The sequence below is a fragment of the Alosa alosa genome, chromosome 4, assembly GCF_017589495.1.
Source record: "Alosa alosa isolate M-15738 ecotype Scorff River chromosome 4, AALO_Geno_1.1, whole genome shotgun sequence".
NCBI classification, from domain to species: domain Eukaryota; kingdom Metazoa; phylum Chordata; class Actinopteri; order Clupeiformes; family Clupeidae; genus Alosa; species Alosa alosa.
In genome coordinates, this window is record NC_063192.1 from 8012848 (window position 1) to 8024211 (window position 11364).

Sequence of the window (11364 nt, forward strand, 5' to 3'; positions counted from 1 at the left end):
CTAGGATGTGTCAGTTCATTAGAAAAAAGCTATCGCTAAATACCTTAATTCACTTTCTTTCTATGGGATATTAGTTTCAACATGCAGTGAAGCTGTAGACAAAACCATACTGTTGTGCAAATATGTGATGTAATGTGATAAAAAAGCTGCAAAATAAAAAAAGTATGCATAAACAAAGTTGGTTGCTTTGAAGAGGGAGTGGGCTTTATTTTAGGAAAGAACAAATTCTGCTGCAGGGCACCCAGCCTAAAGTAAAGCCTCTCTCTCTATCTGTCCCTCTCTGTCCCTCTCTCTCCCTATCTCTCTCTTTCTCTCTCCCTCCCTCCCTCCCTCTCTCTGCCTTTGGGTGCCGCCGCTCCAGGCTGGAAAACTGTCCTCATCTGAACACTCAGAGCAACACACACTCCTGTTATCAACTAATGGCTGAGCCTGTGTGTGTAACAGGCCATCATTAGGTAACCTATCATTTCTTCCAAGACAATTTTCTTCAAGCACTGCAGTCAAGTACTGCATGCTAGCACCCCCCCCCCCTCTCTATCTGTCTAACTCACTCATTCTTCTCTCTATCTCCTTCTACACAGACCCCTATCAAACAAAATAAAACTGAAGTTGCTGATACGCAAGCACAAACGTACAGCTCCCCCTACTGACAACGAAGAGTAATGCAGCTTGAGGACACCGTGAGAAGGCGCTTGATGCAAGGCAAAAGTGAGGCACAACAATGGTGTGACCAGGATCTCAAAGAGGTGTGTGGGCTTGAGCAGATGAGGGACCTCAGGGTCCTAGTGCCCGTGTTTAGGGTGGTGGCTTTGGTCGTGGTGTCAGAAAGATCATTAACTCAATGGGACCTTGGGGTAAATGGCAACCAGACAGGACTGCAGGTACAGTAACAAGGGTGAGGAGAGGGGGCTGGGTGGCTGGATGGGCAGATCAGGTTACTACTGCAGTGGAGGAGGAGGAGGAGGTTGTGGAGGAGGAGGAGGAGCAGGTGAAGGGGGTGGGGGGGCAGGAGAGTGGAGGAGATCAGCTTCACAAACTGTCAAAAAGCATACAGTCATATTAGAAGGTGTCTGCATACCTTCACATACAGGCACGAGAGCGCAAACCCACACACACACACACACACACACACACACACACACACACACACACACACACACACACGTGTGATGTCTGAAGCCTTTAACTTTTCTCAAGTATATCTCAATTTTACCAGAAACATCCAATTACACCCATTACCTGCTCAACAGGCCGAGACGGAGCAATCACTCTGCTTTCAAACGGGAAATGATTCGGTGCTGAGAAACGTGGCAGCTTGAGACTCCCCTCCCTCTCCCCACTTTCTCACCTTGCCCCTCTCCCTCCCACTGGCCCAGCCGAGGGGGAGTCAAAACGACACAATCCATAATTGGGCTGATGAGATTAATGCAGATCTCTGCCCCTGTAGACTCCCAGGGAACCACTGAACCACTTTCACGCTCCCTGCCAGATCTGCATGGAAACTCAAGCCAGTCTGCTTTGCTCATTTGCTCTTCCTGGTGTACTGTCATACAATGCAGAAAGTATATGCACTCTCTCACACGCACGCGCACGCGCACACACACACACACACACACACACACACACACACACACACATGCACACAATCCCTAACACTTAACCTACACACATTCAATCTCTCTCTCGCTCTCTTCTCTTTGTCTAACACACACACACACACACACACACACACACACACACACACACACACAAACACATACACACGCATGCATACAATCCCTAACACTTAACCTACACACATTCAATCTCTCTCTCTCTCTTCTCTTTCTCTAACACACACACACACACACACACACACACGTAGCACTAGTAGTTCACCCCATAGGCCATGAGCACTGTGTGTTTGAGGGGTGCAGAGGAGCAAGTACAGAAGAAAGCCAGTCAAAAAAACTCATAATTTAGTCACTAACTGAATTATTTGGGTTACGGATAGAGGCACACAGATACACTCACTCACGCACACACACTCACAAACACACACACACATACACACACACACACACACACACACACACACACACTTATACATATTTTCCAAGGACATGCTCTAATGAGCTACCAACTCAGTCTGCGGTGTGTGAGCGATCAGTCTCCCTCTCTCTCTCTCCCTCCTTCTCTCTACCCTCTCTCTCCCTCTCTCTCTCTCCCTTCTTCTCTCTCCCTCTCTCCCTCTCTCTCTCTCTCCCTCCTTCTCTCTCCCTCTTTCTCCACATCCTTCGTTTCCCCCTTAAAGGCCTTTCCCTCCTCATTACGCGTGGAGGAGCCCGTAGCAGACAGCGTTCTGGGCTTGTGCGTATAACATGTATGACACAGTATCTGGGTTTGCCCCCGCGGGAGCGTGTGCTGGTATTGCATGAGTGGCTAAAGTGGGTTAATCGAGATCACACAAGCGTGGAGAAAAAAGGAATCCATTTGGATATCGAGCCTTCCGCTTGAACTCAAATGGAGGACATGCAGGTTCAGAAACGTGAGAGATGCATATCTACGGCTCATGCTGATCAAAAAAAAAAAAAACAGTGTTAAAGAAAAAGGAAAAGAAAACATTCATATGTCCGTTCCACCAGCTATCTGAGTTAGCACCTCTCTCCCCTCAGGACAGCAACGACCTGCCAAGGTGTTTTGGATCAATGTTAGCCCACATCCACAAAGCACAAAACAAGCCCAAAATATATATATATTTATATATATACCGAGGAGAAAAATAGCCCAGAGCAGTGGAAAAGCCCACTTCAGAGAGCAGCGGATGACAACAAGGGAGCGAAATCGACAGGAGACGAAAAAGGCCTGCTACAGGATGCCGGAGGAAGATTGCACCTTTTCACATCGGCTCCAAAATCAATAGCTAACAGAGGAGCTGTAGAACAGAGACTGGCTGTAATGATCTGGCTACAAGCGTTACATACATGCAACCCTATGCTCCGAGCCAGAGAGGTATATCGCTCATCCCCTAACAGGATGCAGCCACAAAATAAAAAACAGTTCATTGCAGCCATACACCACAAGCCAAATAGAGTGCAGAGGAGGAAGAGCTGAGGGTGGAGGGGGTGTTGGCTTGAGACGCAGTCTGGATGAGGAGGGCACAGCGGGGGGGCAGACGTCAGGAAGAGTCAGAAGAGGACAAGGGCCATGGATTACTGTCTGAGTCAATGAGGCACTAGTGCAGAGAGAGAGAGAGGAGGAAGGGAGATAGAGAGATGGAGGGAGAGAGAGAGAGAGTAACAATGCAGTAGGGAGTCGCGTGTATAGCTGGTGCTGGGTGGACAGACGGCTGGGGAGAAGCTCACTCAGCCATCTCCTGCTGGGACTGGGCCTGGGGATGGAGGAGGAGGAGGTGGAGGATGAAGAGGAGGTGGAGGGGTAAACCAAGAGATGTCTTTGACTGAAGAGTTAATCCCACTTTTGAGACTGAAGAGTTAATCCCACTTTTATTACAGCATAATACAGGAGTGTGGAGGAGTAGGAGGAGAGAGGGGGAGAGATTAGGATGAATGGTGAATTGGAGGTCTGTGTGTAGTGAGTTAATGAGAGAGCACATGGCTGGCTGTGGGATTCACGTGACCTGGGGAAGATGTGGAGACAGAGCGAAGATGTTTGGAGACAGAGGATTCTGGGAATATGTTGTTGGTGAATGGATAAGGGGGTGGGAGGGAGATCTTAATAGGCTGAAGATTAAGGTGTGCTCTCCACTTTAAGAGCCCTCTGAACCAGAGCCCCAGGTGCCACCTCAGGTGTTTGGAAGCTCATTAGGGGAGGATTAACAGAGATATTGAGGCTCTAGTCACTGCACCAAAAAACTGCCTCTTGCAGAGGGATTAATGATATTTTCGTTCACCATGTTTGAGGAATACTGAATAAATCTAAGAATATTATATTTTAATATCCATCTGATACCAAAGCAAATAGATTTTTTACATGTGGAAAAAAATGTTTGGTAACAGACAATTTAGAAACTGTCAATATGTATATATTCTTGGAACAGAATATGCTGATATTTAATTGTGTTTGTTCAACTAGAGAGATTTGAACTTTTCTATGAATATGGCTCCCATATCAGATCTGGACCGGACTCTTGTGTGTGAAGATGTTGCTGTGTCAGCTTTTCCTCTCCCCTCAGAAAGGTATCCATAATTCATGACTAGCGTCCACAACACCGGAAGCCTGTCGCCAGCTCTACGCATCTTTAATTTGGCGACGGACACGTTCCCCTGGAGACTGATTGGGAAGGTAACTAAGGGTAAATGATTGAGCTGGAGCTATGGAAGTGGACTTCCTCAAGGTGACTCTCTCACTGGGGTGGGGCAGTAATGGGGCCTCTAATCGGAGTCTTCCTCCAGGGCACACCCATTGTCAGTGGGGAGCAATGATTTAAGTCTTCCAAAAAAACAAGTACACACACACATACACACACATACACACACACACACACACACTTGACTGACCTTCATGCTCTGTGGAGCAGAGAGCATCCTAGGAGCTGGTCGGAGCTGAGACGAAACATCTGGAATCTTCTGATTACACTCCAGCATGGAATGCCGCAGGACTGCACCATTTGGCAGCACAGGGCAGGAGACATCCCTCACCTGCAGCCATATGAACCCAATATGCACAGACCAGGCCAATGGTTTGGTCTGCTTGGCCTCAATCTACATGGAATCTAGCGGACTGATCTATTCCCCTGTGGCATTACCAAAGTAAATAAGCTGCATTTGGATGCACTTATAAAAAGACATGTGGATACACTAATGAAAAGAGATGTTATAATTGTAAATCTATGAGTAAAAACCGCTTCAGACAACACATAGGCAGCACATATAAATGCAAGCATGCATGCACTGGGAGGTAAGCTGTGTATTAATTCATAACCTTGCGTGTCTTATGTTAAGCCTGTCTGACGGAGTCTTGTACTAGTGAACTACAAACGACCCTGAGTTAGTTTATACACTTGTGCACCATCCCAGAGGCTTTGCATGCTGTTCGCACTGTAAATCACACTCACACACACGCACACACATACACACACACAGTATGCTGATAAGCAAATGTATTCTCTTGATGGCCTCATGTACAAAGACAGTCCTCTCCCGGGAAAGAACTCACTGACAGGCAAAATGTTCAAAATCTAGCATTTTGTTTCTGCTTGCGTCGGTTCAAATCTGTGCGTGGTGTGAGTCTTTTCCTAGGGCACCTCTGGGGCTTGGACACACAGATTGGCATGTGGTGGTCAGTCTTGTTGTCAATTAAAGGGTCTGCAACCACTGCTGCCCACCCACTAACAAAGTGGCCTCTCACACAAACAAACACACACACACACACACAAAGAGAGAGAGAGAGAGACATACTCACAGATACATACACACACACACACACACATTCACACACCGATACACACATACAAACTGAGGCAGACGGTTGTGTAAACCTGTGGTATGCACTCATCATTACAGAAGTAGGTTAGAGAGGGAGAGGGGTGAGAGAGAAGGAGCAGGAGAGGAGAGAAGTGGAGGGGTGGAAATAAATAAGAACTAGAGAGATATGAGAGATGGGTAGAGAGATTGGTAGTAGGTGTGGGGAAGAGAGAGAGAGAGAGGGTGAGGGAGGAGAGAAGAGAGAGGGAACAATGGAATGAAAGGGCAGGAAAGAGAGTTGGAAGACTAAATAGGACAGGCTGAGGGGATGGAATGGTAAAGAAGTTCGGTGGAAAAGAGAGGCCTGGAAGAGAGAGAGGGAGAGAAATGAAGGGAGGAGAGAGAAAGGAAGGGAGAGAAAGAAAGAAAGCCCTCCGCTATAGAGTGTAGGGATGGGCAGACAGAGGAGTCTTTGTGTCGCGTTTGAGTAATGGAGGATTGCGCTCAGCTCCGGGAACACATACAGTGTGCTAAACTAGGTCTCTGCGCACACACACACACACACACACACACACACACACACACACACAGACAAACACAGAAACAGAAACACATACATACACACACAAACACATACACACAGAAACACACACACACACACACACAAACACATACACACACACAAGCGCAAACACACACACTTCCACAGCACGTGTCCACCACACACACACTCAGCACAAGCCAGAGAACAGATTCCCCTTTGAAATCAGACTTAATTGGTCACTCCTTTCTGTGACCTTCAAAACACAAAGCAATGCCAAACCCTGCCAACTAACAACAACAGCGATTTCAAGCAATATCTTCATAGCTGACCAGATCCCTTTAGACTAACAGGTCAAGTAGCAGATATAAAAGAATGACACAAAGAAAGACAAAGACAGAGTTTAGAAAAGAGGAAAAAATTAGACTTATGGGGAGTCCACTGTGGATGAAATGGGTACGCTGCTGACACACATCTCCCAGGTTAAAGTGACAGTGAATGGGAAAAGAGGAGCCTTTTTCATGGTGCAGTGTTATGCAAGTCAGAGGCTCAATCTGGTTTATGAGCATTAGTCCTAATGCTGCTCAGTCAGACCCAACATTTCCAACCTCCCCTCATTCCCCCCTCCTCCACCTCCTAGTCCACAGCGTCGTCCAGTAGAGGTCACCTCTGTTTCTGCCTCTGCTTTAAACATGCAGATAGGCACGCAGTTCTCTCAGAAATGTGCCCATAACGGTGCCATTAGTGTAGAGCCACAGCACAAAGTATGTGCAATCTCATTACACAATTTGGGGTTTGGGTCATTTGCCATAATTAGGATTCTTGAGCAGTTCAAGGAGGATTCTGTGTAAAAGAGAAGAGGAAAGAAGAGGAGAGGAGAGAGGTGAAGAGAAGAGAAGAGAAGAGAAGAGAAGAGAAGAGAAGAGAAGAGAAGATCCTAAATAAAGATGTCATTGACCTTATGATGCATTTAAAAAAAAAATATTGCACAAATTATATTGATAGATCACAAATGTCTATTTGAATAAAGTAAAGATTTAAAGAATGTATTACTGTCAACACAGTGACAGAAGAATCTGTTATGTAATTGAACCTAGAAACATTGTACTGTTGAAAAGTCAGTGTTGGTGGCTGCTTTGATTAATTCGCTCTCTGCCCATGTAAGCATTGCTCACATGAAAACATCAATGTGAAGAAACGACTGACACATTGGGCAATCTGGCCATTCGATCGGATCACTGATATCTTGCAGAGATCACCAGCTGCTGTGGAGCTGAAACAGACTCCCCTCCCTCCCTCCCTGCTCATATTTCCCTCCCTCCCTCTTTTTCTCTTCGCTACCCCCCTCTCTCTGCCTAACGGTCAGATTCAAATCCCCCTGGACCATTGCGCATGCAGAAGAGAGGAGTGCGATGGAAGGATGAGAGGGAAGGGGAGGAGGGGTGGGTGGCTGCTGCTTTTTTCTCTTTCCCCATTGCTCATGCTTTCTCTCTCGGTTTCGATCCAGGCACAGAGGTATTATGGGGTTTTTCCAGGTTGGAGAATTGACAGTGGCATCAACAGAAGGTCTCAGAAGTGGACGCCTATAAAGGATTTTTAGGTGGATTTGCAAGACCAAAATGGAAGAGGACAGTTGGGCAATCTTCTGTTTTCTTTCTTCCATCTCTCCTTCCTTCCCTCCATCCTTTCCTTTCATTTCTCATTCCATTTTTTAATCATAATCAAATGAGTTACAGATGTCGGTTTTACTCTTTCGTTATTTCCCTCTCTTTTCCTTTTCTATTCTTTCCTTCTCTCCACCTCCCTCCTTCTCTCATCATCTGCTTCAGCTTCAATCCTTTCACACCTCCTAACCTCCTCCTGATCCTAATTAGCCTGTCCTTTTTTCCCCCTCTCCCAGCCGTTGGCTCTATTCTTCCTTCTCTCTCTCTCTCTTTCTCTCTCTCTCTCTCTCTTTCTCTCTCTCTCTCCACATACCCACCTGTCTCTGTGCGTCTGCGAGCCGGGGAGTGTGGCGGCTGACGCTGAGCACAAACAACAGTGGCCTCTTCGTCGCGCATATGCTTCATGGGGTCAAACGCCCACGACAGCTGGGCCAACATGTACCCCTCCTCAACTCCCCCCAAACGCACGCACACACACACACACACACACACACACACACACACCCAGGGGACCCCAAGCCTTTGCCCTGCTGTCTGCCAGTCGTGCCCTGCTGCCTAATTCTCCTGCCAGGCCTCCTCAGACTGCTATGGGGGAGAGAGAGGCAGGCGAGCCCTGACACTGGCCCTGTATCTAACTCCGAGAGGTGTCGGTACACCCTGTACATGAGTGACAGGTGAGTGATGGCTCCCACTCCCCTGAGAGTCAGACAGGCCATTCAACTCCTCCTGGGTTAGGCCTCGGGTAACCATCCTGTTATTTAAGAATCCACCCGAGTCTGTTTCTGTACTGTTGCGTCGTGTCTATGTGTGTGTGCATCTGAGTGACACCTCTTTGTTTGAGTGTCAGCCATATCAACATTTATACCTCTGAACAGCACTGTGCGTGTGCAATACAAAAGACGGAAGGCATGTCGTCATACAGCCCTCAAGTGAATGCAGTGGAAAAGGCGCTTCAACCCACTGAGAATTAATATACTGTGGAGGGCCAGTCTGCCATTCATATGCTAAGCCACAGAAGAAGCCCGAGGGGAAAGGCTCTTTTCAGGGATGTGGTTTGCCATATGCACGGATGCCATGGATCTGATGCCAGAAAAGTCAAATCAGATTGGATGTAGCCTTCTAGAAATAGAAATATCCGAGAAAGCGCCTGGGCCATGAAACGTCGCGTTCTGGGCAGTAAAACATCAAATGTGTTTGGGAGCAATACCTGGTGAGTGCACTCTATTCTTTTTTTATTGACTTTTTCCATATGTCCAGCACCTGGAGCTTTCCAGTGTAGGGTGTGCGTGCCCTTTTGTTGATGGAACCATGATGATGATATTCTTTCTTCAGCCTGCGGTGTGTACTCTGGAGCCCCATGGATTCCCAACAGAGCCATACAAACACATGAAAAAAGCCCTGTGTGGAAGATCATCAGTATCTGAGGGAGGAGGAGGAGGGTGGAAAAGGAGGGGAGGGAAAGGATGGGTGGGGGGGGTGAAGGATCGGGAGTCCTGGTGAAAAATAGGACACGATAATTAGAGACGGGATGGGACGGGAGTCTGGGAAGAGAGCAGGTAGCAACCCTGCCTGGGATCTCTGAAGCGACGCTGTGAGCGTGACAGCTGCGTCAGGAGCGGCTGGGAGTGGATGTGTCACCGGCGGCTTGAAACGGATGTGTCACTCATGGTGCAGGACTGGAGAGGGAGGGTCCCTGGTGTTCCCTCACACACCACCTCACAGGGCAGTGGGAACTTGGAAGCAAACGCTGAGTCAGTGTTAATGCATGAGAGACCCTTTTCCTTCTGCTTTCCCTCTCATCTCAACAGTAAGCAGCACAAACTGTGTTATACTAGAAAGGATTAGAGAAACACCTAACATATCTCTGTGTGTATATGAGTGTGTGTTTACATATTCACTTAACACTGCAGACACACACACCTGGCAGGCATGGACGAATACCTGCCACTCAAAACATTCTTCCCCCCGTAGTTCTCCTCTCCTCTCTGTCTCTCGCCCTCTACAACAGGGAGGAAGCGAGGCCTCCTCCAAAAGCTGTCTTGGTGATTAATGATCACAGCCTAGTTGCTCATGCACAATCCAGCAATTTGGCAAAGAGCGGGAGGCTACAGAGAGGATATGGAAAATATATAAACACAAACAGAAACACAATGGGACACATACACACACACATACACACACACACACACACATAAACATACACATACACATACACATACACACACACACACACACACACACATATATACAGACAGACACAAACAGGCTGCAGGCTGTTGCTGGACAGCCCTCCCCCTCCTCCATACCCCTAGAAACCAAAACAAGCAGCATGGCATGAATTATTCAATCAGAGGTAACCCAAAGAGCAGCAGATGGCCGGTGTGCATGTGTGTGTTACTGTGTATGTATGTGCTCAGATTCATCATTTGAGACATCCACCCCAGAAATGTGCTCTCGTGGTGGGTTAATAACCAGAGAGGAAGGGAGCCCACACTGTAATGAACTGATTCTCTCTGATCCACCCACAGGGCCAGCAAATGAAGCACATCGTCATTGTGCATGATATAATATTATTGTCTTGATTCTACTGCCCTCTTGTGGTCACTCTTTGTCAAAAATGGCAAGACACAGCTGTTGTGTAGGTTCATTGCTGTATCATGGATATAAAACCATGTTAGCATAAAATAGATGGTGTAACATACATTACTGTCAGTATGTTGCAACTGTAATTATATCCTGCAAATCAAAGTCGAAGTTGTGTTCTCCTAGTTTTCGGTGGATTAACCATGGTTGGTACTGGTTTCCTTTGAAAATGGATTGATGCGTGCATCTCATCGCTCCCTGACATACAGTTGTGTGCAGAATAATAGTGTATTTTAAAAAATTGAATAAAGCTCAAAATCCTTAGAATAGCTGTTAATTCCATAATATCAATGCATTGGGAACACTGCACATTCAATTTCAAATCAAAACATGACCAAAATTGATCAAGCTTTTACAGAAAGTGAAGAAAAAGGAATGTTAGGCTGTTCAAAAAAAACATCAAATATTTAGTGCATGTGGGTTGTTGGACAAACTGTCTGCGGCCCCCAAGCACTGAATTCAAGCCACAGTACACTGAAGACAGTAAAGCATGGTGGCGCACAATTCATGTTATGGGGATGTTTCTCATACTGTGGTGTTGGACCTATTTATCTCACACCAGAGATCATGGATCAGTTTCAAAACATCAACATATTTGAAGAGGTCATGTTGTCTTATGCTATAGAGGAAATGCCTTTGAAATGTGTGTTTCAACAAGACAATGACCCAGAACACACCAGTAAGCGAGCAAAGTCTTGGTTCCAGACTAACAAGATTGACGTTATGGAGTGGCCAGCTCAATCCCCAGACCTCAATCCTATAGAAAACTTGTGGGGTGACATCAAAAATGTTGTTTCTGAGGCAAAACCCAGAAATGCAGAGGAATTGTGGAATGTAGTTCAATCGTCCTAGGCTGGAATACCTGTTCACAGGTGTCAGTTGGTCAACTCAGCAACACAGATGTGACGCAATTCTCAGAAATAATGGTAATGCAACTAGGGTGCAGTGATTCAAAGTAAAGTAAAATCTAGAGACATTTTTCAGTTTATACAGTAAATGTTTGAGTTTTTAAAGATAAAATGCAAACACTGCTATTTTTTTGAACAGCCTAACATTCCTTTTTCTTCACTTTCTGTAAAGGTAAAACACAAACTTGATCAATTTTGGTCAT